Source organism: Lissotriton helveticus, chromosome 4_1, assembly GCF_964261635.1.
Source record: "Lissotriton helveticus chromosome 4_1, aLisHel1.1, whole genome shotgun sequence".
NCBI lineage: Eukaryota > Metazoa > Chordata > Amphibia > Caudata > Salamandridae > Lissotriton > Lissotriton helveticus.
This window is the reverse complement of record NC_136063.1, coordinates 1,865,541,401-1,865,567,376: the sequence shown is the minus strand read 5'-3', so window position 1 is coordinate 1,865,567,376 and position 25,976 is coordinate 1,865,541,401. Positions and strand designations below refer to the sequence as shown.

Sequence of the window (25,976 nt, the reverse complement as noted above, 5' to 3'; positions counted from 1 at the left end):
GCAGTGATCCCAAACCCACATGTCCCAGTAGGAGAGTTAACAAAAGAGTGTCACAGAAAGCTAGTCCTCCAATGACAGGGATTCCGAATAAGCAAACCATTCTCCCATACCTTTCAGTATTTCTCTGTGCATCCCACAAATCTCTCTGTGACAGCAGCATAGTCAAGGCCCTGAGTCCATTCAAGAAATGGGGGGGGGGGAGGGGTGGCAAAGCGTGAGCACCAGTGTCGGGTAACGTCCCTTTTGACAATGATCAGGTCCAGCCCAACCAGACTTGTGGTATGGCAACCACCTTCCCATGCACCCAACGGCTAATAGAACCAGCTTTAGGTCTGGCGGCACTGTCTTGCTGACGATCTGGGAAAAGGTGTTGCAGATTTGCTTCCAGAATGCTTGGATAATCGAGCATCACAGACCATGTGGGAAAAGATGCCTGCTGGGTGCTGGCAGAGCCAGCACATCGGTGGTAGGTCATCCCTCATCCTCTGCAGTCATGAGGGACAGTAGAATACATGGAGTCAGTATTTCAGCTGGCTGAGGCGAAGCTTTGCAAAAATTGCCAATGTACTACTTGCCATTTTGTTCTCCAACCTGTCATCCTCGACAAAGGGGCCCACATCGCCGCCCACCTATCTCTATCTCAGTTTGGTCATGGGATCTGGGATGTTGCTGACCAGTGAGCAATATAAACAAGAGATACCTTTCCTTACTAGTCATGCACCCAGCAGGTGTACCAATAGGGGATTATGATAGGCAAGGGGCTTTGAGGAGCCATGGGAGGCCTCGAGGGTATGCTGTAGCTGTAGGAAGTGGTAGAATTGTTACATTGTGCATGGTGTGTCTATGAGGTGTTGAAACATACACATCCGGACATCCCCAATCTTGGCGATGCCTATGTAGTCCCACGCTTTAAGCCTGCTGTGTGGCTAAGCCAGGCCCTGACCCAAAGCGGCATCGTCGCTGTCAGCGCCCTTTGCCAACCAATCCATTGTAGTGCCTGGAGTCAACCAAGCAGGGTAGACCAGGTAGCGGGTGGGAGAGCTGTGGGAGCATTGGCACCATAGAGGAGACTGAGCATGCCATAGTGGTCTAATTCACTGATTTACCATGCTATGGATTGGATGTCTCAGTCCAAAAAGAACCAGTCGGTAATTGGAAGGAGGTTGCTGGCTCATTAATGCAGCTGAAGATCTGCACTAAAACGGACTAAAACAAGAACAGCTAAAACTCAGAATAACCTAAACCTCCTTGAGCAAGGAAAATATATTATCTGCAATAAATAAAACTACCTTTTCTCTTTCAACAGAAAAACATACCTGTTTCAAGAAGAAGCTTGCCGGGGAAAAAGTTTTCAAAAAGACAAAACTTCGCTAAACAAGTTATAAGTAAGTTTTGGAAAAAAATAAAATATCTATTTAACTTAATTTTATTAAAATACATTTATTTAATAACTATATTTCTTTATTAATGTTATTACAGTAAATAAAGAGATAGGGAGTAATTGAGATGCCGGTTGCACTGACATCCGTAGCCTTGTCGGCGTCGGTCGGACCGTCACGGTCCAGTCAGAAGCGCTCAGTCTGACTGCCGAATTACGATGCATGCTGAATACAGTCCAACCAACAGGGAAGACGACCAACTCCGACAGTCTTTCTCCAGCCACTGCGATGGCGGTCTAAGAAAAGCAGTAGCCACAGAGCTGAACAGGAAGTTCTAACTGCTATCCGAATTATGATGTGTATTTCCGACGAGCCGAATGTGGAGATCCGACCGGCTGCCTTGATTTGTCGTAAATGAAGGATTTGGAGTGCATAATCACCCAAATCAGCTTTTCCACAACAGTCCCTGGCATGGATCCTTTTCTCCCTGTCCCTACTACACCGCAGCAGCTGATCCCCAAAAACTACGACCCATTTGGTGCTGGAATACAGGTAAGTCTGTAGGTGACATGTATACCCATTGACTGGACTGTGCACAGATTACCACACTCCAGCAATGGAGTACATGCAGCACAAGGCATATCCCCACATATTTCATGCATGTGTGTAGAATTGCACGTGTTTTCTGTGGATTTTTACCTACTTGCAGCTGCATATGTCATGTTATGTTATGTTAACAGAAGCTTACAAAGCGCACGGTCACCAGAGGTTTCATGGCGCTGATCCTGTGTAATTGCATTGCGTATGGGCTGTTAGTAGGCTTTCTTAAACAACCAAGTTTTCAAGGCCCTTCTGAAGCCCAGAAGGTTGTCACAGCTCCTGATTGTCAATGGGAGAGAATTCCAAAGGTTGGGGGCAAGGTAGGAGAACCTACATCCTCCCTGCCGCTTGAGTTTGACGGCTGGGTGGACAGTAGGTGTAAGTGGGCAGAGCATAAGTTGCGCCTAGGGACATGCTTTGTGACCATGTCGTTGATGAATGTAGGGCTCTTACAATGCAGCGCCTTGAAGGCAAAACAACCCGATTTAAATGCCGCCCGTTGTGCTATAGGCAGCCCATGGAGTTTTTGCAGACAAGGCCTGGCCCATTGCGATCTCGGCTGTTTGTAGATTAGTCTTGCCGCCTGATTCAGGACTATTTGAAGACGGTTGAGCAAGAACAGCAGGCCAATGTGGAGCGCGTTTGAAAAATCAAGGAGGGAAAGAACCAGCTCTAACACTGCATGTACAAGGGCTGGGTGGGACAGCAGGTGAGCGATCTTCCTGATTTTTCGCAATTGGAAGAGACTAGCAGATACCACTGACCCCACTTGTCCTGTAAGTGAGAGATCTGCATTTATAGTAACCCCTAAACTTTTCACAGAGGGGGAATGGGTAGGGGGGCCAAATTCACTTGGCCAGAAGTGCGGGCCCCAACAGACATCGCTTTTCCCGGGCAACACAAGTTCTGTCTTGCCCGGGTTAAGCTTCAGATGGTTACGGTCCATCCAACGTTGGATATGGAGCATAGTGGTTTTGACTTCCGCGACGGAATTAGGGGAGTCTAGAGAAAAAACCAGCTGGAGATCATCGGCGCAATTAAATATGGTTACATTCCTGTCCTTTAATGAATGGATCAGTGGCCTAAGGTAGAGATTGAACAACAAAGGGGAGAAGGAAGAATCTTGTGGTACCCCACAAGGGGTGGATACTTTGGGGGCAGTAAAAGTGCCAAAGCATACTGCTTGGGTTCTACCTGTGAGAAAGGACTTGATCCAGTTGTAAGCAGGACCTTGCATGCCTGCTTGTTCGACACGGTTCAGTTAGATGTTATGGTCGACGGTGTCGAACGCGGCCGACAGGTCCAGGAGCACAGGAGCCTGGGAAGTCCCCATGTCTGCCTTAGCTCTCTGCGTATCAAATACCGCAAGAATTACTGATTCCGTTGAGTGCACAGGCCGGAAGCCAGCTTGATTTGGCTCCAAGTAATCTGATTGTTCTATAAAGTTAGAGAGGCACCTGGCCACATGGGTCTCCATAATCTTGGCCAAGAAAGGGAGAAGGGAAATAGGGTGATATTTGGAGGGCTTCACGGGGTCAGCCCCAGGTTTTCTTAGCAGTGGGACTACCGTAGCATTTTTGAAGGCGCTAGGTACCTCCCCTTTACTGAGGGACTTATTCAGGAAAGGGAGAATACTATGAGGCAGTGCAGAAAAAACATCCCTGAGGACCGGAGGTGGACAGCAGTCCCTGGGAGACCCGGATTTGACCCGGGTCAAGAGATCTAGTAACGTATTAGGACATATAGCTGACAGGTGATTCAGGCAAAATGGGTTACTGTGAGATGTCATCCAGTGATTCCCTGTTGGCATTAGGTGGAATACTCGCCTTGATGACGGCGATTTTGTCCAGAAAAAAGTTGTTTAGAGAATTACACAGTTCTTGGATGAGAGCCTGGGTAGGTAAAATTCTCTCATCGCTGCTCAGGTCGTTCCCAATTTGAAAAATGTCCTTAGATTTATTATGGGCATTCAGGAATCTTGTAGCAAAGTAGGCCGCTTTAGCTGTCAATACAGTTTTTTTATAATCATTGCGAGCCAGCAGGTACTGCTGTCTATCTACGCTTGAATAGTGAAGCCTCCATTTCCTCTCGGATTGACGGAGCCTACGTTTTTGACCTTTTGGTTTGCTGGTGAACCATTTGTGGGCGTCAGAATATCTAGCACAGGAAAATTTGGTAAGAGGAACGTGTGTGTCACTGGCAGACAGCAACGAGTCCGCAATGTCATTTTCCATAACATTAACATCGGAATTAAAAATAGGTGTAGAGCTGGCTAAGGTGTTACTAAAACCAGTATTATCAAAGGATGGCCACTGTGAGAAAGTGCCATCTTTCTTGCATTGGTATGCCCTCACTTTTTTCTGAACTGCTGATGTGCTTTGACTGAGTGTGCCCTGGGCTCCTACCAACCAGGTACCCAGAGCCTGTGTCCTTCCCTAAAAACTGTGTTGAAACAAAACCCAATTGGCATCTCTGGCCACCTATCAGCCCCTAGTAAATGGTACCCTAGGTACCCTGGGCATGGTGACCAGAGAAGACCCCTAAGGGCTGCAGCACTTAGTGTGCCACCCTTAGGGGCCCTGTACCTTGGTACCCACACACTGCCTTTGCAGGGTGAGTGCCTAGGTATAGAACTAAACAAAGAGTGGACATGGAACACATCCCTGTGGGCCATGCACACAGACCCACTGCCCTGGCATACATCAGTCACCCCTCTAGCTGGGTGCCCTTTGTCAGTGGTGCGGGCACAGGTGCATGAGCCCTGTGCCCCTACAATACCCATGGCCATTCCTGGCACTGTAAGTGCAGTGATGCCATTAAGAGTATATGGTGCTGGGAGGTTGTCATTACAAACTCCACAGCACCATAATGGCTACACTGAAGACTGACAAGTTTGGTACCAAACTTCTCAGCACATTAAACCCACACTGATGCCAGGGTGAGATTTAATGTAAAATGCACCAGAGGGCATCTTAGAGATGCCCCCCTGAAAACCTAACCTACAATCCACATCTGGCTGAGTGGCTGCAGAGGCTGCCACACAGCAGACATGTTGCTGGACCCCTGGTTAGGAGAGCCCCGCTCTCCTGGGCGTGCAACAATGCACATCCTGGGTGAGGTGCTAGGTCTCCTCCCCCAGGATGGGCAGGGGGAAGCTTCAAAAACATACCGTCTCTGTGAGCTTCTCCAGACGATGTGCTGTACCTAGCAACCAGCCCCCAACCGTCCTGACCCCCACTCTGGCGGGAAGACTGGCGGGAAAAACTACGTCAGGAAGTGGGGTGTGCCAGCCTGTGCCAACCCCACCCCTCAGGTGGGGGAGGCGAGGTGAAGCACGACCCCGGGCCTCGGTCATCTTGTAGATGGGGAGCCCTGCCCAATTCCAGCTAGGCTCCTGCCCCTCTCCCACAGGAGAGGAGCAGGCTAGGGGGTGTATTCACTCCAGGACAGGGACCCATTGGTCCCTGTCCTTGCCCTACCTGTAATGCCCCTAAATGTAGTATTTAGGGGCTCCCTGAACCTTCCTTCACCAGATCCCGATATCAAAACGAAGAGAGAAGATCAAGAAGAAGACGACCCGCCACGCAACTGCTAACAACAGGACAACCACAACTGACTTGGCCGGAACCCTACCAGCCTGTTGATCCTGGAACCTGCTCCTGCCTTATCCCGGCGACCTCCGCGGACAGCAACCTTGGGACACCTAGAGGACCTGCCTGCCTTGACCCTCTCAAAGATTGGGACTCCCATCAGCAGAGGCTCTGCTGCAACAACCCACCTGGTGCTCACCAGGAAGCTCCGGACCAGCCCACTCTGCACCAGCCGAGCCTGGGCCGGGCCAACCCGAACCAAGACCATGAGGAGGTCCCCCCGGCGACTGGTACCCAAAGTCCAGTGCCCAAAGACCCTCCTCGACAAACCAGCCGACGCCTGCAGACTCAGAACCAGGGGCCACCCCAACCGGGACTAGCAGAGGGTAAGCTTTCCCGACCCCCAAAGACACCCCTGCACCCGGCGCCCCGCGGCCCCCTGTGCCTCCCTGTGGGGTATCTACCTGTGCTCCAGCATCCCAACTTACCTCTCGAAGTGCTGGTCTCCCCTGGAGAGTCTCCGTTCCCGAGCCTGCAGCCTTTGTTCCCTCTTCACAATCCTCATTGGATAACATTGAGCGCCCGACGGCTCAAAAGCACCCTGCACCCAGCCACCCGAGTGCCGCTGGCTGTGGCCCCTTTGTCCTATCCTACTTCCCCCCTAGCCCTGAGCAAGTGACCAGGAGCCCAGCTCCCAGAGCCGCGTGGCCTGCTAGCCAGCAACCACCAACTGAAGGACCCCTTTCCCTCGTTGGATATCATTGGGCCTACCTACCTCTGCACCCGGCCGCCCCTGTACCGCTGGGACTGAACTAACTGTACTCACCTGACCCTGGGGGACCCCTGAGTCTATACCCAGAACCTTAACTTCACCAACCAAGCACTCACCTGGAAACCGGTAACTCACTTACCTGCCATTGGATAACATTGACCCATTTTGACTCGAAAATGTTCTAAGTGTGAAATTTTGAAAACTGAAAATATTCCTATAAAATCAGCCGAAGTCCGAAATCCAAAGTACTCACCTGTGATCAGGGGAGAAGCCAGTACTGTACCTTTCAGCCCAGTACTGAACCGTAAAAGTAATCCCTCGCGGGTTTACTAGTAATCTGTATTTTCTCCATAGGAACCCATTGCCTGCTTTTCTATGAAATGTCTTCTGTCTACTTGTGAAAACTGCAAATATTCTTTAAAAATCGTACAAAATACTGAAACGCAAGTACCTACGTGTTTTGAGTTAAGCCCCCAGTGCTAGCCCTAGGAGACCAGTGCTGGGTTACAAAAGTAACACAATCATACTTTACCTGCAACCTGAATTTCTTCCCATTGAATAACATTGTCAGATTCACATTGAAAAGTTTCTAAGTGTGAACTTTTAAAACAGCTGTATATTCATGAAAATTCATCACAGTAACTAAAACGTTTTTGCTAATCTAGTTTCAGCTTAGGCCCCAGGACTGAATCTAAGATCTGGTCCTGGAGTCACCAAAGTAATCCATAAAGTAATCAACTGTACTTATCTGTGAAAAGCCCATTGAGCTGAATGCTAGAGTGTGTTTCAGAACTGTGTTGCTTACTATCTATCCTGTAATTATTGTGTGCACAAACTTTATTGCTCCTTTGCAAAGTATTTACATGAGAGTACTCATAACTTGAAAAGTATATTTTTATAACTGTTGGTTCTAAAAATAAAACAACTATATCTGAAGATATAACAACAATTGGCCTGGAGTTCAGTTCTTGAGTGTGTGAAACCTTTTGCTGACTGAGTGTGTACAACAAATGCTCTACACTGTCCTCTGGTACAGCCTTACTGCTCGACCAAGCAACCACTTTGGAGAGTAAGGTCAGTTCTGACTTTAACCTCTGTTATACCTCTGGGGTTGATGGACTCTATACATACTGTACTTCATTCTAGTCCAGTATATACAGAGACACTTTCTCACAGCCACTTTCTTGTTGTGTCTCCCGCCACTATAGGGATCTTAGTCCTGCCACTAAAAGTAGCCGTGAATTCAATCAAATGGTGGTCAGGCCATATGCAGGGAGAGATAGAAGGTACTGACAGAGTGAGGTTATGGGTCAAAATTTGGTCCAGGGTATGTCCTTTTATATGAGTAGGGGAAGATAAGTGCTGGGACAAGTTTAGGATGGAGAGCAGTTCGGAGAGTTCGGGCGCATGTGGTCCGCCAAGGACGTCATTAAACCAATAGTTCAAGTCACCTATAAGTAAGACCCTCGCATGGTTCATGACGAGGTTGGCCATTTGTTCACTTAGAGATAGTGGAAAGGAGGGCATGGGCTGAGGAGGGCGGTAAATAAGCACCAACGCGAAAGGCCCGATGTCAGTGCCTAGTGTGATGACCAGATTCTCAGCCTCTGGCAGTTCGAGGGAGGTCATAGTGGCAAACGTATGGTTTTTGGGTATAATGGCCGCGACCCCACCGCCCATCTTCCCTGATGATCGATTGACAGTCAGGATATAGTAATCCGAGGGGAGTGCCGCTAGAATATCTAGAGTAGAATCCAGGGTAAGCCAGGTTACGGTAATCAGCAGGACATCCGGTTTTTCTGAAGTTAGCAACAAGAAGATGTCCAGCTGATGTTCAACCAAGGAACGAGTGGTAAGGTAGAGAACACGAAGGGTGGTTGCAATGTTTGAGGTGGGGCCAATGATGGAAGGAAGGGAGGAGGCTGCAGAAGGTAGAGTAGAGTAGCCCACCTGCTCTTGCAAGATTCCATTGGCCGAGATGCAGTTATAGGTAATAGGATCCAATGGAACTTGCTGTTGTGCTAGCGATCTTAATGCCCTAGGGGAATAGGAAATAAATTGGCCAGAGTTCATGGCCCCTGGGCCCGATCGGGCGCGGACGGGCGCAGACGGGCTTGCCTTTGGCGCGCCCGCTGCACGCGTCCGCTGCGCTTCCGCGTAGTGATGGACATTTATGCCTGGCCCGCCTCCAAGCTCAGCCTCCTGCCGGCCGATTGGGTGAGGCCTAAGGTGGGGAGCTGGACCTGTGACAGGGGTGCGGCAGAGGGAGCGAGACTTCAATTTTAAAAATTAACGCGATTCGGGTGAGTGCAAGCAAGTTATTTTCAGAACATGACAATTTTAAAAACAAAGCGCTAACAGGCCAGGTCCGGGCGGCAATAGTACAGCAATTACCCGCTTCCCGCGCTGTGGCTGCTTTTGAGTGCCTGGCCCCGCCTCCAAGCCCCGCATCCTGCCGGCCGATTGGGTGAGGCCTAAGGTGGGGTGCTGGACGAGTGACAACGGTGCGGCAGAGGAAGCGAAACTCCCACAAATATCCATGCATGGTATGCCAGGCACCATATGGTGTCTAACACACGGTGCCTGGATGTGCACAAACTTCTCTTTTATACTGCGGTATGTGCTGCAGCACCTTTCTAGGACCACAGCACAAGTCACAGTGTAAAAGAGCACCTTTCCAACTGCCAGCCTGGTAGTTGCAACATAATTGGGAGGTCAGAACACCGCCTGCTTGATGGTCAGTCTCCTGAACAACGTGATGGCGGGCGGCGATCCGAACGCCTGTTATCGGAATAGGGCCGTAAGTGGGGAATACTCCATCAACAGCCAATTTGCAATGCAAGAGGTCTTGCATTTGTGAGAGTTACAGCTGTTGGCGTTGTAAATGGAAATGTCTTTTACCCATGTGGTTTTGTTCAACTGGCAACCACTTTGTTCAACCGATGAGCCACCAGTTACTTTCACTTTCTCTCGTAGAGCAACAAGGACGGAATTGACGGGCAGAAAAGCGAAACAATGGGCAGGGTGGGAGAGAGTCCACGGAGGGGGTGGAACTAACGAAGCGGGAAGTAAAACGGAGGTGTGTGAGCCGCGCGGTGCAAAACAAAAAAAAGGCACAGCCGCCAAACTTGGCTCAGCATGCCACGCTGCAACAGTTATAAAAAAGAGTTCTCTGAACTTGGGTGGTGCTCCTGCACGAGGAAATGGAAGGGACACGTCACTGCATGAGCAATTTAGGAAGCAGCTAAAAAGAGCAACACTGTATTGAACGGATGGGAGGCCAGCAGGAGGGACCTAAGTCCTTTTTGAGTACAGCAGATGTTGCAGACAATACATGCACGCTGCCTAGGCGCGACCTGAAAATAGATAGAGGTAGTCCAGATGCACAGAGCCTGCACACATCAGTCCTGACTGTAGGCTCCTACCTTTCCAACTGATTAAGAGAGATGCCACAGATCAGAATTCAAATTACTGTACACAGCAAACATGAACGCATGAATTCTAAGCATTGCAAATCCATGACCCAAGCCAAACATTCTTTAAATTTGTACGAATGTAATTCTCAGGAGGCGATTTATAAAAAACAATGCTGACACATTTTGTAAAACTTCTAAAATATTACCTACTCGTTATTGAAAACCACCTGAGGTGTGGAGGATCCAGCTAACTATGACTTCGTTGCAGAGGCACCATTCCCCACCAAAATTCTGAAAAATAGTGTGACCGCGCAGCCACTTCTCCAAATATGTGTCTTTCATAAGGCACTGGTTCAATGATTTATTGCAGAAAGAAATACCAAGATGCAATTCCACGAACATCTATCCCTACACTTCATAGTGATCTGTGTGCATTGAAAGACTCCCCACCCCTTATCTACAGTCCTATTCACAATATACTTACAATGTTGTGCTCATGCTTCTAACGTGTATGATACTCAGCTCTATTTACAGTTCACATGAGATATCACTGAAGATGGCAGGGAGCTAGAAAGAAGAATGTACATTATGCAGAGTGAAACAAAAGAAAGCTAGCTCACTCTAAACATATGAAACGTTAAATTGAGTGTGCCCAACATATTGTGCAGAAGCTAAGCTTAAATTATTATAAATTCTCCAGCAATATTATCAAGATTCCTTCTGTCAGGTTTGTAAACGCTTTGGGGATTTACTCATCTCCCTCCTGTCATTTGAGAACATCAGGCAAATGTATAATCTAGGCTTTGCAGCCACTACATTCAGCAGATGTGGGCAATATGGTTATTCTTTGTCGCACAAGATCCTGCTACTATATCCCAATCCTTTGTTTGCTTGATGATAGGCAGACAGCCTTTTAGATCAGCAGATTTCAGAAGATTCAAATCTTACTGGAAAGAGTTGTCATGGAGTAGACAAAATTGATTTTAGCTTCCTCATTATTTGTTGTTTGCTCTGGCTCCCAAATAAGGAGAGGATAGAGTTTGAAAATGTATATTGCTGAAAATGTATTCAGAATAATTCGTTCTGTACTTGTTTAACAACTATAAAAAAGTGTTATATGTTAAATAATTTTATAACATAAAATTATTTAATCAATGTTTCACATCTTTATGTTAAATAACAGTATGAAAAGATATGTATAATATGTTTGTGAAAAATATTTGATATTGTGTAATGTTTAAAACATATAAAAATATATATATTACTGAAAAAGTATTCAAAAACGTTTATTCTGTATTTGTTTAACAACTTTTAAAAAATATGTTATATAGTAAATAAAAAACTGACAAATTTTCTTTCTGAGAAATATATATAAAAAATATGAAAAGTTAAAATAAGTGTTTCTTTCTCCAAAATGCAAACTAATAAAACATTAAGGGCCTTTTTACGGGTTTGGATGTGTCCTGGCATTCCCAGGAAGGATGCCAAGCTTGTGATCAACTCGGTTGCCAGATTACAAGATGAAATCCAGTCAGGAAGGCAGTGCTGCGGCGATATCACTGCAGCGGGTATGTTAGGATAATGAGATAGCCTAACCAGCATGCCGCTGCTGTGACAGCACATCTTTGCATGGTGTGACATGCACCATTTCATGCATACCACACGGTGCATGAACATAGGTGCTATTTAAGAAGGGCACAGCATGTGCCTCCCTGCACGCACCCCCTTGGGCTGAATCACCCATAGGCCATGTTAGGGCCCCCACCAGCATTTCTGCCACTCTTTGGGCAGTGGGAATGCAAGTCGTTGTAGGCTAGCTGGTGCTGGCATCACCGCTGGTGGCGCCACAAGACCAGTGGTCTTGTGGCGGTCCCACCACCATTGTAATACGGCAGTCGAACCACCGGGGTGGTGAAGGTCGGACCGGTCTGCGAGTATGGCGGTCCCAGGAGCTCCATACTCGTAATAAGGCCCTATATGTCTATTGAGTTCTTCAAATACTTATTAATGTTAAAATGATAATGAATTGCAAACGCTACACTTATTTACCATACCAATGTAAAATCTACTTTAACAGGTTAGTTAATGTTACAAACATAAGACATACTAGTCCCGCTTCACTGCAAACAAAGTAAACACATATCTATAGCATTACATACTTAGAATTATTTATTGCCACCACAATACAACTTACCTCAGGGAAGTTTTTGGACAGTAAAAAACTTGAATATACTATTACCACTCTGAAATAAAATAAATCAGGGAAGGTTTTAGATACTAAAGTGGCAACATTTATTATCTCCACTCCAATCCAACTGAACCCTGAGAAAATGCTTGGACTCTAAAGATTCAACATTTTTCATTCCCAATGCCATAAAACCTTTCTCAAGGAAGGTTTCGGACCCTAAAAGAGTTAAATGTATTATTACAACTCCAAGACTAAATAATTCCAGGAAGGTGTTGGATGCTAAATAGGTAACATTTACTATTGGGACTTCAATCTAACTTGACTCAGGGAAAGTGCTGGACACAAACGACACAACATTGTCCGTTCCCACTGCCCGCACTAAAACTTATCTCAGGGAAGATTTTGGACACTAAAAGGGGGAAATATACTATTCCTACTCCAAGATAATATGTCAGGGAAGGTTTTAGACACTGAAGATACAACATTTTATATCCCCACTCCAACCTGTGCTGGACACTAAAGAGTCAACATTGTCCATGCCCACTGCAATAAAACGTATCTCAGGTAAGGTTTTGAGCATTAAAAGGGTTAAATATACTATTCTCTCTCAAAGACACAATAATTCAGGAAAGATGTTGGACACATTTACTTTTCCTACTCCAACATAACTTAACTCAGGGAAGGTGCTGGACACTAAAGAGGCAACATTGTTCATTCCCACTGCACTATAACATCTCGGGGAAGGGTTTAGACACTAAAAGGGTTAAATGTACTATTCCTACTCCAATGTAAAATAAGTCAGGGAAGGAGTTGGACACTAAGGGCCTGATTCTGATGTGGTTTTTAAGGCCTCCAAACAGCATTTCTCTGTCCAAATCAGATAGGGAAAGTGTCTTTCCGACCGACTTGGAAAGGTTTCTGATCAACTTAGTATGATGCGAGTTAGGCGTTAGGAATATCTCAATTTGAACTCAATGACATTTGGAATGATGGAGCAGAATCGTACATCTCTACTGGCGCGTTTTTGAACGACTAAGTGCGATGCTTGATTTGGACAGCCTTTCTGAATCGTGCCGTCCGACTCGAATCGGCAGTTGGAATCAGACTTTTGGTGCTCATAGTGTGCCCCTCTGCACCTGGAACCTTCCCTTTTGTGGGGGTACCCATGTGTCCCCCACTTACCAGCCACTGCTTTCTTCGATGGGAGCCTATGCATTCGGTCTGAACAAGACCTCCCATTGAAGTCAATGGAAGTCCAACCAAATTGTATCTGGAAGCATCCGGATGCATCATACTCGGTCGGTTGGACTCTCCCGATTCAGTTGAAAACCATTCCCAAATCCATTCGGTCGGGAAGCTTTCCAAACCGCATCATAATTGGGCCCTAAATGGGCAACAATTACTATTCTCACTACAATCTAACTTAATTCAGGGTAGGTGCTGGGTAGGTGCTGGACACTAAAAAAGGCACCATTGTTCATTCCCATTTCAATATAACATAACAACAATAAATAAACACATTTACAATACCCCCACTACTGCAAAAGCAGATACTCAAAATATACCACACTTTAAAGTTAACATTTACTATATTCACCACAAATGTCAACAAGCTGAACATCTATAAAAAAACTATTTATTCAAAATTAAAATAAACACCATAATGTAAATGTTTATTATCCATACAACATTTTCAAATATATTTCATACAAAAGTACATAAAATATTTATATATGAACATATTTAACACAATACAATATTTGAAAATATAATATAAATGTAATTAAAATTATATTCATAATTATGAATAATATAACTTAAAAAATGTTTTGCAAATATCTAACATATTTTAATGATTAAATTAAACAAAAATTAGCAATTGTTTTAATATTTTTCCTATTAATGAACAAATATTAAAATATGTCCAGAATGTATTGTCTACGTTAATTTTTTTTTACATACAAACTATACACAATAATACATCATTGTATAAAATACTTCCCATCCTTCTCCCCTATAAACCCAACATCACACTTTTAATATTTTTTATGTTTTTAAAAAAATGTAAAAAAACATTAAAATATATACACTAATACATTATTTTTAAAACACTTCCCACCCTTATCCCCTATAAACCCAGCATCCCGCTTCTAAAAAATATAATTTGACTAAATAGAAAAAAGATTTAATAAAAAAAATTCTTTTTAAAAACAAATTATAAACAAATACTATGAATAAGAAAAACATAAAAATAGAATGCATTGCACACTAGTTATCACAACAAAATATTGTGCACTAGGATATTAACTAAAACGACAATAAATGCATCAATATTAAATACAGCACCTTAAATCGATATTTTCGACAACGATATTTTTGTGTCATGATATTCTTGACACAACATTTATGTTACACTAAGGGACCATGTATGATCTCACCAGGAAGGCATCCAGACGGGTTCCGTAATGAGCTAATCCGATTCGGAGCCTATGTTTCTGACTAAATCTGCCCCTGTTCTGAAACGACCAAGTAGGATGCGTTTCTAAACCCGATCCTGTCAGTTTGACTTATTTACAGCCGAATCGGGCTCCCGTACTAGTGAGTACGCTGCATGATTCATATCGACTCGGTCTCAGTGAGACAAAATAGCTGTGGGAATCAGACTTTGGGGGGCTGTAGCGGGTCCCCCTTCAGCTGGTGCCCTCCGAATCGGTCCCGTGGGGGTACCCATGGGTCCCCCCTTTCCCTGCATGCACAGTGTGGCTGCCAGAGGGTATACGCTTTCCCCCACCCACTCCTTTTTGCTATGGTAGCCTGTGTACGCGTTCAGTATTCAGGCTCCCATAGAGTTCAATAGGAGTCCGAGCGAACCAAGTTGGTTACTATACGGGTGCATCGGAATCAGACGCTAGGACTCGCAGAGCACAATTCGCTAGGAAAGCCCTCTGGATAAGAGTCGTATGGAGGGCTTTCCTAGCAAGATCATACTCAGCCCCAATGTGTTTATTTCGATTCGGTTTCCGAACACCCCACAGGGCACTTGTGCCAGCCCTATCCTGATATTCCTACATTGGCTCCCAGTGTAATAGTGGGTAAAATTCAAATACTGCTGTCTAATTTTTAAGGCCATAAAAGGCATGGCTCCACAATTCATAGATCATAGATTTCAGGAATACACCCCCTGTCTGGAGCTACGTTTTTCATCTGCCAATTTACAAAACATTCCAAGATTCAGAAATAAACCTATGGGTGAACATGAGTTTTCAGTCTTGGCACCCATGCTATGGAATTACTTGCCACTTCATCTATGCCTGCAAACCAAATCTCATGATCTTTAGGAAAAATTCAAAGACTTGGGACCTGATGTACAAAGCAATTTTAAACTCACAGCGATCACATTTGAGCCCCTGTGACTGCAAAATAGTGTTTGTAAATGTACAGAACTCAAACTGTGATTTGGTAACACATAACTGAATCGCAATTTGGGGTTCAGACTAAATATAGGTTTGGGGTTGTGTAAAGGACACCCCTTACAAATAGTGATTTCTTAATGTATGTATTAATAATTTCCAAACAAAATCCGGTAGCAGAACATTAATAATTTAATACCAAATCCAAGTTAGGGGTAACCATTCTCAAATGGGAAGGGGTCCTATAGGGCCCCCCAGCCCTTTGTGAATGTAGCCAAAATGTTTTTTAGGAGCACGTTTTGGTCTATCGTACCATTGCCTGCTCCTATAAAATGTTTGTAAAGCTATAAAAACATCCCATTTTAAGGAAATGGGCTGCATTTTTTAAAAAATGGGTTGTTTATTTATTAAAAAATCACAGATATGGTGGTCTGCGGTCTGCTTACACCGGCAGGCCACCATGCCTATGATTTTAACCAATGTAGTGGGTCTCAATTTGCAATCTGTCTTTTGCAGGTTGGTCGAATTGAGACCCACTAAAAAACAGTATTTTGTGAGCCAGCCTTTTGGTACATCAGGTGGTTCGCAAAATACCAATGCATTCAATAAAAGTCGGTGCGCAAACTGCACCCATTTCAACCAAATCCATTTTAGAAGATTCCTAATAAGAAATCACGAATTGCAAATTGTTATTTGATGCAATTTATTATTTATTTATTTATTTATTTATTTAAACACTTATAAAGCGCAACGAAGGCCCATGGGCATCTCGGCGCTAAGTATCTGCTCAATTCAGCCTTACAGGAGGATATGATTATTGGTCAAATAGCCACGTTTTGAGGTGCTTTCGAAAGGACCATAGAGAGGGGCTACTTTTTATGGACAATGGCAGAGTGTTCCAGAGCTTGGGTGCTGAAACAAGAAATCTTCTATCACCCCATGAAACCAGTTTGGTACGGGGTACTTCCAGCTGGAAACGATCGGAGGACCGCAAGGACCTGGTGGGCCGGTAGGGAACAAGTTGTTGAGTGAGAAAGGCTGGTCCCTGGTTATGCAACGCCTTATAGACAATGCAAAGGGCCTTAAACTTAGTTCTATTCCTGATGGAAAGCCAGTGAAATTCTCTGATGGTTCCTGAGACTGATTGATATTTTGGGACATCACCCAGCAGTCTGGCAGCAGCATTTTGAATGGTTTGCAGCTTATTAAGGACTCTTTCTTGAGAGTTCAGGAAGAGGGCATTGCAATAGTCCAAGGTGGACAAAACCAGGGACGTGATCAGGGTTTTACCAGCTGAGGCAGGGAGAAAAGGGAGAATTTTTTTAATAATTCGTAATTTATAGAAGGCGGAAGAGGCAATCTGATTTGCGTGAGGGAGGAAAGTGAGGCGGTCGTCAAACATGACTCCCAAGTTCCTCACTTTGCTGACGGGAGTGGTGGGGGGGACCCATGGACTGTGGCCACCAGCGGGAAGACCATTCTGGGGTTAAGTTTCCAAAGATAACCACCTCGGACTTATCCGAGTTCAATTTAAGGCAATTGGAGGCCATCCAATTCCCTATGGCCTGCATGCCCAGATTGAAATTATCGGCGATTTTTTGGCCGTCATTTCTGATGGTTAGGACCAACTGGGTGTCATCAGCGTAGGATGTAAGGCTCATCCCGTGAGCTCGAATGGTATTGGCAAGGTCCGACACGTATATATTGAAAAGTGTCGGACTCAGGGATGAGCCTTGGGGTACTCCGCACGGCAGGGACAGGGTGGTGGACTGAAAAGGCCCTATGGTGACCACCTGAGTTCTTTCAGCAAGAAAGGAAGCCAGGAGAGTCCTAGCCTTGTGCCTAATCCCCAGGTCTTCGACACGGTCGATCAGGATGGCATGATCGACCGTGTCGAACGCCGCCGACAGGTCCAGCAGTATCAAGACTGCTGTGCCACCCGCATCGCGAATGGTTCTAATATCCTCTGTTGCCTTGATCAGGGCCGTCTCCGTCCCATGATGTTGGCGAAAGCCAAACTGGGAATCATCCAGTAGATGGTAGGTTTCTATAAAGGCTGACAGTTGGACATTCAGGGCCTTCTCGACAACTTTTGCCAAAATAGGCAGATTGGCAATAGGTCGGTAATTTTTGAGCTCGTCCCTATCTAGGTTTGGTTTTTTCAACAGCGGCTTTAGTAGTGTCTTTTTTAGGTCGGAGGGGTAAACGCCTGTGTTGATCAAAGTGTTGCAGATGGTAGTGATGGCTGGGAGCAGCACTTCCAAGCCTGGAAGCAATATTTTAAAAGGGCAGGGATCAAGGGCAGAGCCTGATTTGATGGATGACAAGATATCCCTGACCTGAGTGATAGAGACCTCCTTAAACTGAGAAAGAGAAGGGCCAGCCATGGAGGGACTCGCCGGCTCAGTGGGAGTGTTTAGAGGCATTTTTACGCAATTGGCAAAGACAGCATAGATGTCATTAACTTTGTTGTAAACATAATTTGCCAATGCATCACAAAATGATTGGGAAGAAGGAGGTTGTAGATTGGGCAAGCAGCCAGCCAACTGTTTGGTGGTCTCAAACAAGGCCTTGTTTGAGTTTTTGGAGAGTTCAATTTTCTCTGAAAAGAACTTCTTCTTGGCATCCAGGATCATATTTTTGTATATGATGACCGTATGCTTGTATGTTATTTTGGCCTCTTCGGAATAATGTCTGCGCCAATTCCTTTCATTCCTCCGACACAGCTGCTTTTGTGTCCTTAGAGTCTCCGAGTACCATGGGGCAGACGGGGATGATCTATTTCGGGAGCTTTGTTTTAGCTGGACCAGGGAGGTGGTCGCAGATGCAACCCATTCATTGTATTGAGTAATTGCAAAATTGGGATCATATGATAGAGGTGGACTAGTTTTAATCAAAAGTGATTGTAAGCTGTTACTGTCAATATCATTCCAGGCCAGGAAAGTCTGACGATGATTACCATTTTCCTTAGCTGTTCCTGGGGCATGGTTAATTAGTGTGGCCGTTATGACAAAGTGATCTGACCAAATGATGGGAAAAATGGCAGAGACTTGAAGGTCATTTAAATTAGTAAAAATGCCGTCAAGAATATGGCCTCCTTCGTGGGTAGGAGCTTTAACTAGCTGAGAGAGTCCAAAAGTTGTCAGGCATGCCTGAAGGGCAGCTGTGTCATTATCTTCAATTTTGTCGAAGTGAAAATTGAAGTCGCCTAAGATGGTAAACGAGCCATCAAGGGCAGACACTTCCAGGATACGGTTAATGTCGGAGATAAATGCCGACCTTTGCCCTGGAGGACGGTAAAGGAGAATACCTTTTAAATTTACCGAAGGAGTGAGTTTAATGGAAAATTGGAGGGCCTCACAAGAAAGGAGCGGTATCACGTTAATTCTGACCGCATAGATGTCCCGAGCAATTATGGCTATCCCTCCCCCTTTCTTGCGTTGTCTATCCAGTCTGTGGATTGAAAACCCATGGGGAACAGCGATAACTAAATCCGGATCGGAAGCATTGTCCAACCAGGTCTCTGTTAAAAACAGTAAGTCTAATTGTTTATCTTCCATAAGCTCAGCTATTTCTTGTCGATGTTTACCTAAGGAACGGACATTGATAAGGGCCATGGAGTAGTCACTGAGTGTTTTATTGGGCTTCCGGCAAGGGAGTTCCTGACAGTTTGATATCATGGCGGCGCAGTTCGAACAGCATTGGGGAGCATTTCCCACAAGATAATGTGGGTCGAATATGGAGCATAAAGGATCCCGTGGAGGACGACAGTTCCTGAGCTGGCTGGAAGTGTACGTCCCTCGTGGGGGTAGCGAAAAAAGGCCAGGGGTAATGGCCCTGGGCCCGGTTCCGGCGCGGACGTGCGCAGACGGGCTTGCCTTTGGCGCGCCTTTGGCGCGCCGCCGGCGCGACCGCTGCGCGGACGGGAGGAACCTTGACTTAAGTACATCCTGGTATGTGGGAGGAGGGTGGGAGGGGCTGCGAGCTCCAGCGCGAGCCTTCCCCGGCCCAAGATGGCGGCTCCAGTTACTAGGGGAAGTGACCAGCGCCTAGCAACAGCGGCGCTGTGTCACCCAAGGAGAAATATCCTAGCGATGTCGATCTCGCTACAGGTAGGGGGTCCTGTTAAAATCTCCACATTTTAAAATATCTACAGTTTTTAAAAAGTTATTCGTAATCAATAACTCATTAACAGTGACACAGTTTCAAATAACAATCAGCGTTTCAGCGTCTCACAATAGCGCGCAAGGGAGCGCAAAGTACCCCCGGCTTCCGCCTCAAGGGTGAATAAAGCAAATCTCCCGAATGGCGATATGAACGCCCTTAAGTACCTGGGAGGGCGGGAGGGGCTGCGAGCTCCAGCGCGAGCCTTCCCCAGCCCAAGATGGCGGCTCCAGTTACTAGGGGAAGTGACCAGGATTAGGAATCTTTTAAAAGGCTGCCTCTACAAAGAGTTGTACATTGACTGAGGAATGTAAACTCCAGGACTGATAGGCTCCCTAATCACGAAATCAGGGTTAAAAAAGACCTAAAGACAAAGGGTCTGATTGCAACTTTGGTGGTATTGGGACATCCGTAGCATCAGCGTCAGATTCACTAGGCGGTCCGTCCGCCGAATGATAATGTTGGAGGTTTGCTGAACGAAAGGTCACAGGAGCACCTTCGACATTGCCAGCCATTTGCAGACAGCCTCGACGTCGGACAGGAGAAAGCAGCTGTCAGAGGGCTGTACAGAGAAGTTCACCACCGTCTGAATTACGAGTTGGCTTTCCGACAAGCTGACCATGGCGGGAAGGCCACCTACTTCGAACCAGCAGAATCTAAGAATTCGGGGTGCATACTAATCCATTTCCTTTTCTTCACTTCCTCCAGGAACCCCCTTCACAGCAGCATCTTGACCGTGAAGAAAACAATCCTGTTGGTGCCAAAATCCAGGTGTGTCATTTTTGTACTATTTACCCATAGACTGGACCGGGCACATATAGACCAGACTCCAGAAATTGAAAAATTCTTGTAATAGGTATTTTTTCACGTGTCATGCATATATGTACATTCAACACTTCTGCAGTAAAAATATGCACACAAGCATCGACATATATGAAAAAATATGCACCGCTTTCAGAAACACTGCAGCTGGGCCAGCAGTCACAACATAATGTGGTGGGTGGGAGACTGATGCCGTCGCATGCTTTAAGGGAACGCCACTGCAGGGGTACAGCGGTTAGATCGTCGAGCTCCTAATCAGGCCCAAAGTACTTTCATCTAATGGAAAAAACACACATATGTAAAAAAGCCCCAAAAAAGCACACTGTACTATACTGACTGGCCACTGAGAACACAATTTACAAGGCAGCTATGCCATATTTATGGTATGTTACCGTTACAACGAAACTTTTACAACGGACTACTTTTACAACGCAACTTTTACAACGCAGGACCCATTACAACGAACTACCATTACAACGCATTTTTTTACAACGCAATACTTTTACAACGCAATACCTTTACAACGTAAGTATTGGTAAGTATATTATTATAGTAAAAATGTTATAAGTTTGGGTTTTTGGGTAAAGGGGTATTTTTAGGGTTCAGGGCCAGGTTTGGGTTTTTGGGTAAAGGGGTATTTTTAGGGTTCAGGGCAAGGTTTGGGTTTTTGGGTAAATGGGTATTTTTAGGGTTCAGGGCTAGGTTTGGGTTTTTGGGTAAAGGGGTATTTTTAGGGTTCAGGGCTAGGTTTGGGTTTTTGGGTAAAGGGGTATTTTTAGGGTTCAGGGCAAGGGTTGGGTTTTTGGGTAAAGGGGTATTTTTAGGGTTCAGGGCCAGGTTTGGGTTTTTGGGTAAAGGGGTATTTTTAGGGTTCAGGGCTAGGTTTGAGTTTTTGGGTAAAGGTGTATTTTTAGGGTTCAGGGCTAAATTTGGGTTTTTGGGTAAAGGGGTATTTTTAGGGTTCAGGGCCAGGTTTGGGTTTTTGGGTAAAGGGGTATTTTTAGGGTTCAGGGCAAGATTTGGGTTTTTGGGTAAAGGGGTATTTTTAGGGTTCAGGGCCAGGTTTGGGTTTTTGGGTAAAGGGGTATTTTTAGGGTTCAGGGCTAGGTTTGGGTTTTTGGGTAAAGGGGTATTTTTAGGGTTCAGGGCAAGGTTTGTGTTTTTGGGTAAAAGGGTATTTTTAGGGTTCAGGGCTAAGTTTGGGTTTTTGGGTAAAGGGGTATTTTTAGGGTTCAGGGCCAGGTTTGGGTTTTGGGGTACATGGATACAGGGTAAAAATAAATTAAAAATAATATTAAATTAAAATAAATTATATGAATTGTAATCAATTACATAAAAAAAAAATATTATATACTTACCAATACTTACGTTGTAAAGGTATTGCATTGTAAAAGTATTGCGTTGAAAAAAAATGCGTTGTAATGGTAATTCGTTGTAATGGTTCCTGCGTTGTAAAAATAGCGTTGTAAAGGTATGCGTTGTTAAAGTATGCGTTATAACGTCATACATCCCATATTTATATGAACAGATGGTGTAGTTTCTAAGTATGAATTAATGTTTTGCTTTTTACAAAATGTGAATTTCTACTTGCAAAGAGATTTATTCACTTGTCAAATTCAACTTGTATGATTTCATATTACAAATGAGTCCACCTCCACACACGAGCATGATGTGTACATTCAGTGGTAATGGAAGTTTTGCATAGTAGGTGGACACCCAGATACGTCCACAGAGAGAGAGCGAGATTGAGAGATTTTAAGAAATAGAGAGATGGAGCAAGAGAGCGAGAGAAAGAAAGGCAAGAGGGAACAAGATAGAGAAAGAGAGATTGAGAATATTCCTAGAATTTACCTTTTATATAATAAGGCGAAATTCAGGCTGGAACCCCATATTAGCATGTGTAGAGTCTATTTAGGAATGGGCCTAGCCACAAGAAAGGAAGAGTACGTGTTTAAAGTCAAATCATCTAACTGAGTAACAAAGTGCACCTCCAAGACTCTAACACTGACCTGAGTCAAATGAAATGAAAAAGAAGCAAAAAAGGAAGGGGTGCAGCTTCTTGTTTCCCTGACCAATTTTAGCTTGCCTAAGGCTTGTAAGATGCAAGCTTCATTGCCTATTAAGAATTGGCAATTTTCGCCAGGTCAGGTGGGGACAATATACTCAGCTCCCTCACATTTTTCAGCCTGGAGAGGCAATGCAGCCTTATACCTGAAAGTCCCCTTTCTATCAGATTGGCTTAACTATGAGCAAACTGCTGGAGTTAGAGAGAGTGATGGGTCATAGGATCATGGGCAGCAGCTACCTTTTCTTCTCCTGCTCAGTTATAGCTCTCTGAACATCTGAACAATGCTAATAATCTACTCACCAGTAAATTGTGTAGGTTTTAGTGTACATGCCAGCTGCATTAGCCTTGCTCATCTCCATGAGCCCCACCTACTCACGGTAAGGGTGTATGGTGGTGGCTGACAAGACAATGCAGTGCATGAGTTATGTTGCTACCCTCTGGTGCAGCCTGTGCCATATGACAATGCTAGAATTCTTAGATCACAAGCAAGTTATTGGTGGTGCAACAGAGTGTCCAGTTTATCCCTGTAGGTAGTGCCAGCACATGGCCAGCTAGATCAGCAGGGGATGTTTTGCCCCTCCTGCCAGATGAAAGCTACTCTTCATGTTTAATATTAATGAAACATTTACAGTTCCACAATAAGGAGCATTGAAATGTCCCTATTAACAGTCTCTCCTTCTTCGCGGTGTAGAATTGTACAGACAAATGTGAGCGGAAGAGCCTGTATGTGAATAAATGTGTGGTGGCATCTCCCTCCCACCTTCAGGGCTCTGACTGTTACTGTTGTCCACTTCTAGCCGGAGTCCCAAGGGTTTCCCTAGGGTACGCCTCCACAGCAGCCATCTCTCCCTCTGCAATTGGTAGAGATGAAGAATAGAAAAACATGGACACCAGGAGCTGTGAATGAGGGGCAGGAGAAGCTGTTGAGAGCTATTGTTTTTTTTACATACCCAATGAATCTGCTATATGACTAGTTTGAAATTTGAATATTTTGTCTTCATAAAGCTGAATGTTCTAATAGCCCTGTGGCTCACCATAGCTGCCTATACTAGAGTTTAAAGTTCTTCTCATATATCATTTACACTCTCCTGCTGAAGTGAAAATGAAGAACTTTTATTTTGAATGGTGGTGAAGATAATCAATTATACAGTGAAAACGTATTTTTTTTCTCATTATTTCAGAAATGTGTGGCAAGCTATGGTGGTGGGTTAAGGGTAGAAATGCAATTAGGGTAGTTTGAAGAGTTAAAGTTCTATTTGGGATCATGATTAATGTCAGGTTTATTTTGAGATTTAGGAACATGATTCCATTTACAGTATCTATAGAGAAGGGTTTTTGAAGGCCAGAGAATGTAAGCGCTTGGCTGTGTGACGCAACTTGTTGCTATGAAGAAGTATTAGGATGGTGCTACTGGGAGAGGGGATGAGCTCCATTACCCCTCAAAATTGTGTGGGAAAAGGTTCTCACACTGACATAATGTACATCCAAGTCCCGGCACACATCAAAGTAAAAAAACAGTATGTATAGTCTTGACACAATTAGTGCAAATTAAATTCAACGATCAATGGACAATAAAAAAAATGTTGCTTTGTCTTTAATTCAGTGTTCCATTCGACCAAAACAAACTTAGCTGACACGTGTTTCGTCGCATGTGGAATTAGTTCCGAGACTTCCTCAGGGTTGAATGTAGAAGAGAAAGGTCTTTGTAATCGCACTGCCGGTGATATATCCATTAAAGTGGTAACGATCAATGTACGAAAGGCTTCTGTTTGTGACAAAAATGGTGTCGGCTGGTTTTGTTTTGGTCGAATGGGACACTGAATTAAAGACAAAGCAACATTTTCTTTATTGTCCATTGATCGTTGAATTTAATTTGCAGTAATTGTGTAGAGACTATACATACTGTTTATTTACTTTGATGTGTGCCTGGACTTGGATGTACATGTTTCCATTTACAGTTTATATCAAGGGTAGCTTAAGAATAGACGTTATGTTTACATTCAATAAGGGTAAGAGTTAGGTTCATGATTGTAATAAGGGATATATTTAAGGGTAAGGTTAGTGTTGAAGAAAGTGTGAGAAATTTTGTTTGGGTGTGTTTAGGCTTAGATTTTGGACAAGGTTTAAATTTAATTTAGGTTAAGATTAGGTTTGCCATGGATTTACTACATCTAGCTTTCTTTGTAAAGTGTTTGTTTAATTGTTAATTTAATATAAAAATCATTTTTCATTTTAATGGATTCTTCATGATCCATTTTCATATATGCATTTCATTATTATTATCCGTCAATACCATGCACATCTATTGAAAAATGTGCCTGTTACAAATGTAACTGTAGTTAAATTTACAGGGATGCATTTCTTCCAAAAACATGTTCTCCACTGAGGATCATCACAATGGTATGTGCAAGGGTTAACTCATATTTTTCTTTCCATGACACTTGACCAAGAAACAATTCCCTATCTTCCATATGTAAATGTTCCAGTGGACAAAAAGTTATTTTGCTTTGATTCAAAAACATTTTCTTTAATGTATTAAACCATGTGACTTGTTGAACTTAATATATGTTATACCTAATCTTGGAATTCCCTACTTCACTGTCACTTGAAATATCCATTGATATCTCCATTTCCAAATTCAGCACCACAAACAATACACATTTACTAAGTTCTTAACTCGTTGTTATAAAGGCTTTACTTTAATAAATATGACATAACTTCTTTAATGTCACATTTAAGACTTTTGTAAACACTTTTAGCATTTATGGGGCATGATGTCATAACTTTATTGGTTTGCACTGAGATGTACAATATGAATTTCTAAAAGTTGCTAATCAGCAATAGGTTTATGCAGTCTGTTATTTACCTAACAGAGGTACTCCATTGTCCATGTTGCAATGGAGTTGACGCATTGCTGGACAAAAACTATCTATCAATATAAGCTCGCATTGCTTCAAGGGATGTTTTCACAGGGACAACGCCTGAAGAGTATCGCAGTTTCGAATCTCAGCAGATCAAGCACATAGCAGCCGGTGTTGCGGCTTCTGTCCCTTTGGTATATTATAATGTGTGTGGCTTCTGTCCCTTTGGTATATTATAATGTTCCCCACTAGTCTAAGTGAGTCACCACATACCTCATTTGATAATGCAGCGTTATCCGTGGCCACTTTGACAGCCCCAATGGAATCTATGGCTCACAAACCACTAATGTTAACTTGTGAAAGTAATAATTACCATTACTAATGCTAAATCGTAGCTGAGTATAGTTATATTTTAAGTTAAACAAGGCAGTTTAAACTCCAAGAAAATAATATTCTTTGAGTCCTGAATTTCAAAGCATGTTTTACTTGAGGTAATATGAACTCCACAGGAAGTTCTATGTAAGAAATAAGCTTGTCACTGTTAGTAATAGAAAAAACTTTTCCAATTATGCCATAATGAATTCCAAAATCAAACATGCTGTCTCAATACGGAAGCTGGAAAAGCTTTCCATTTTATTTAAGAAAATGAATGGTTCCCTTTAGCAGCATATTTTGCCTTTATATTGAGCCATATATAGTCCTTATT

At 44.0% G+C, this 25,976-nt stretch overlaps 1 protein-coding gene across 4 annotated transcripts in view; it reads right to left on the bottom strand.

Annotated features, from left to right (window-relative positions):
• The window catches only part of CYSLTR1 (cysteinyl leukotriene receptor 1), a 676,208-nt gene that overhangs the window by 250,669 nt on the left and 399,563 nt on the right, over positions 1-25,976 (bottom strand). For 2 of the 4 annotated variants that reach the window (XM_078688520.1, XM_078688521.1), the window contains one exon: positions 10,242-10,324. The exons of the other annotated variants lie outside the window; for them this stretch is intronic. The gene's annotated coding sequence lies outside the window, so the exon portion shown is untranslated. The remainder of the gene's footprint in view (positions 1-10,241; positions 10,325-25,976) is intronic. 4 annotated transcript variants of the gene reach the window in all.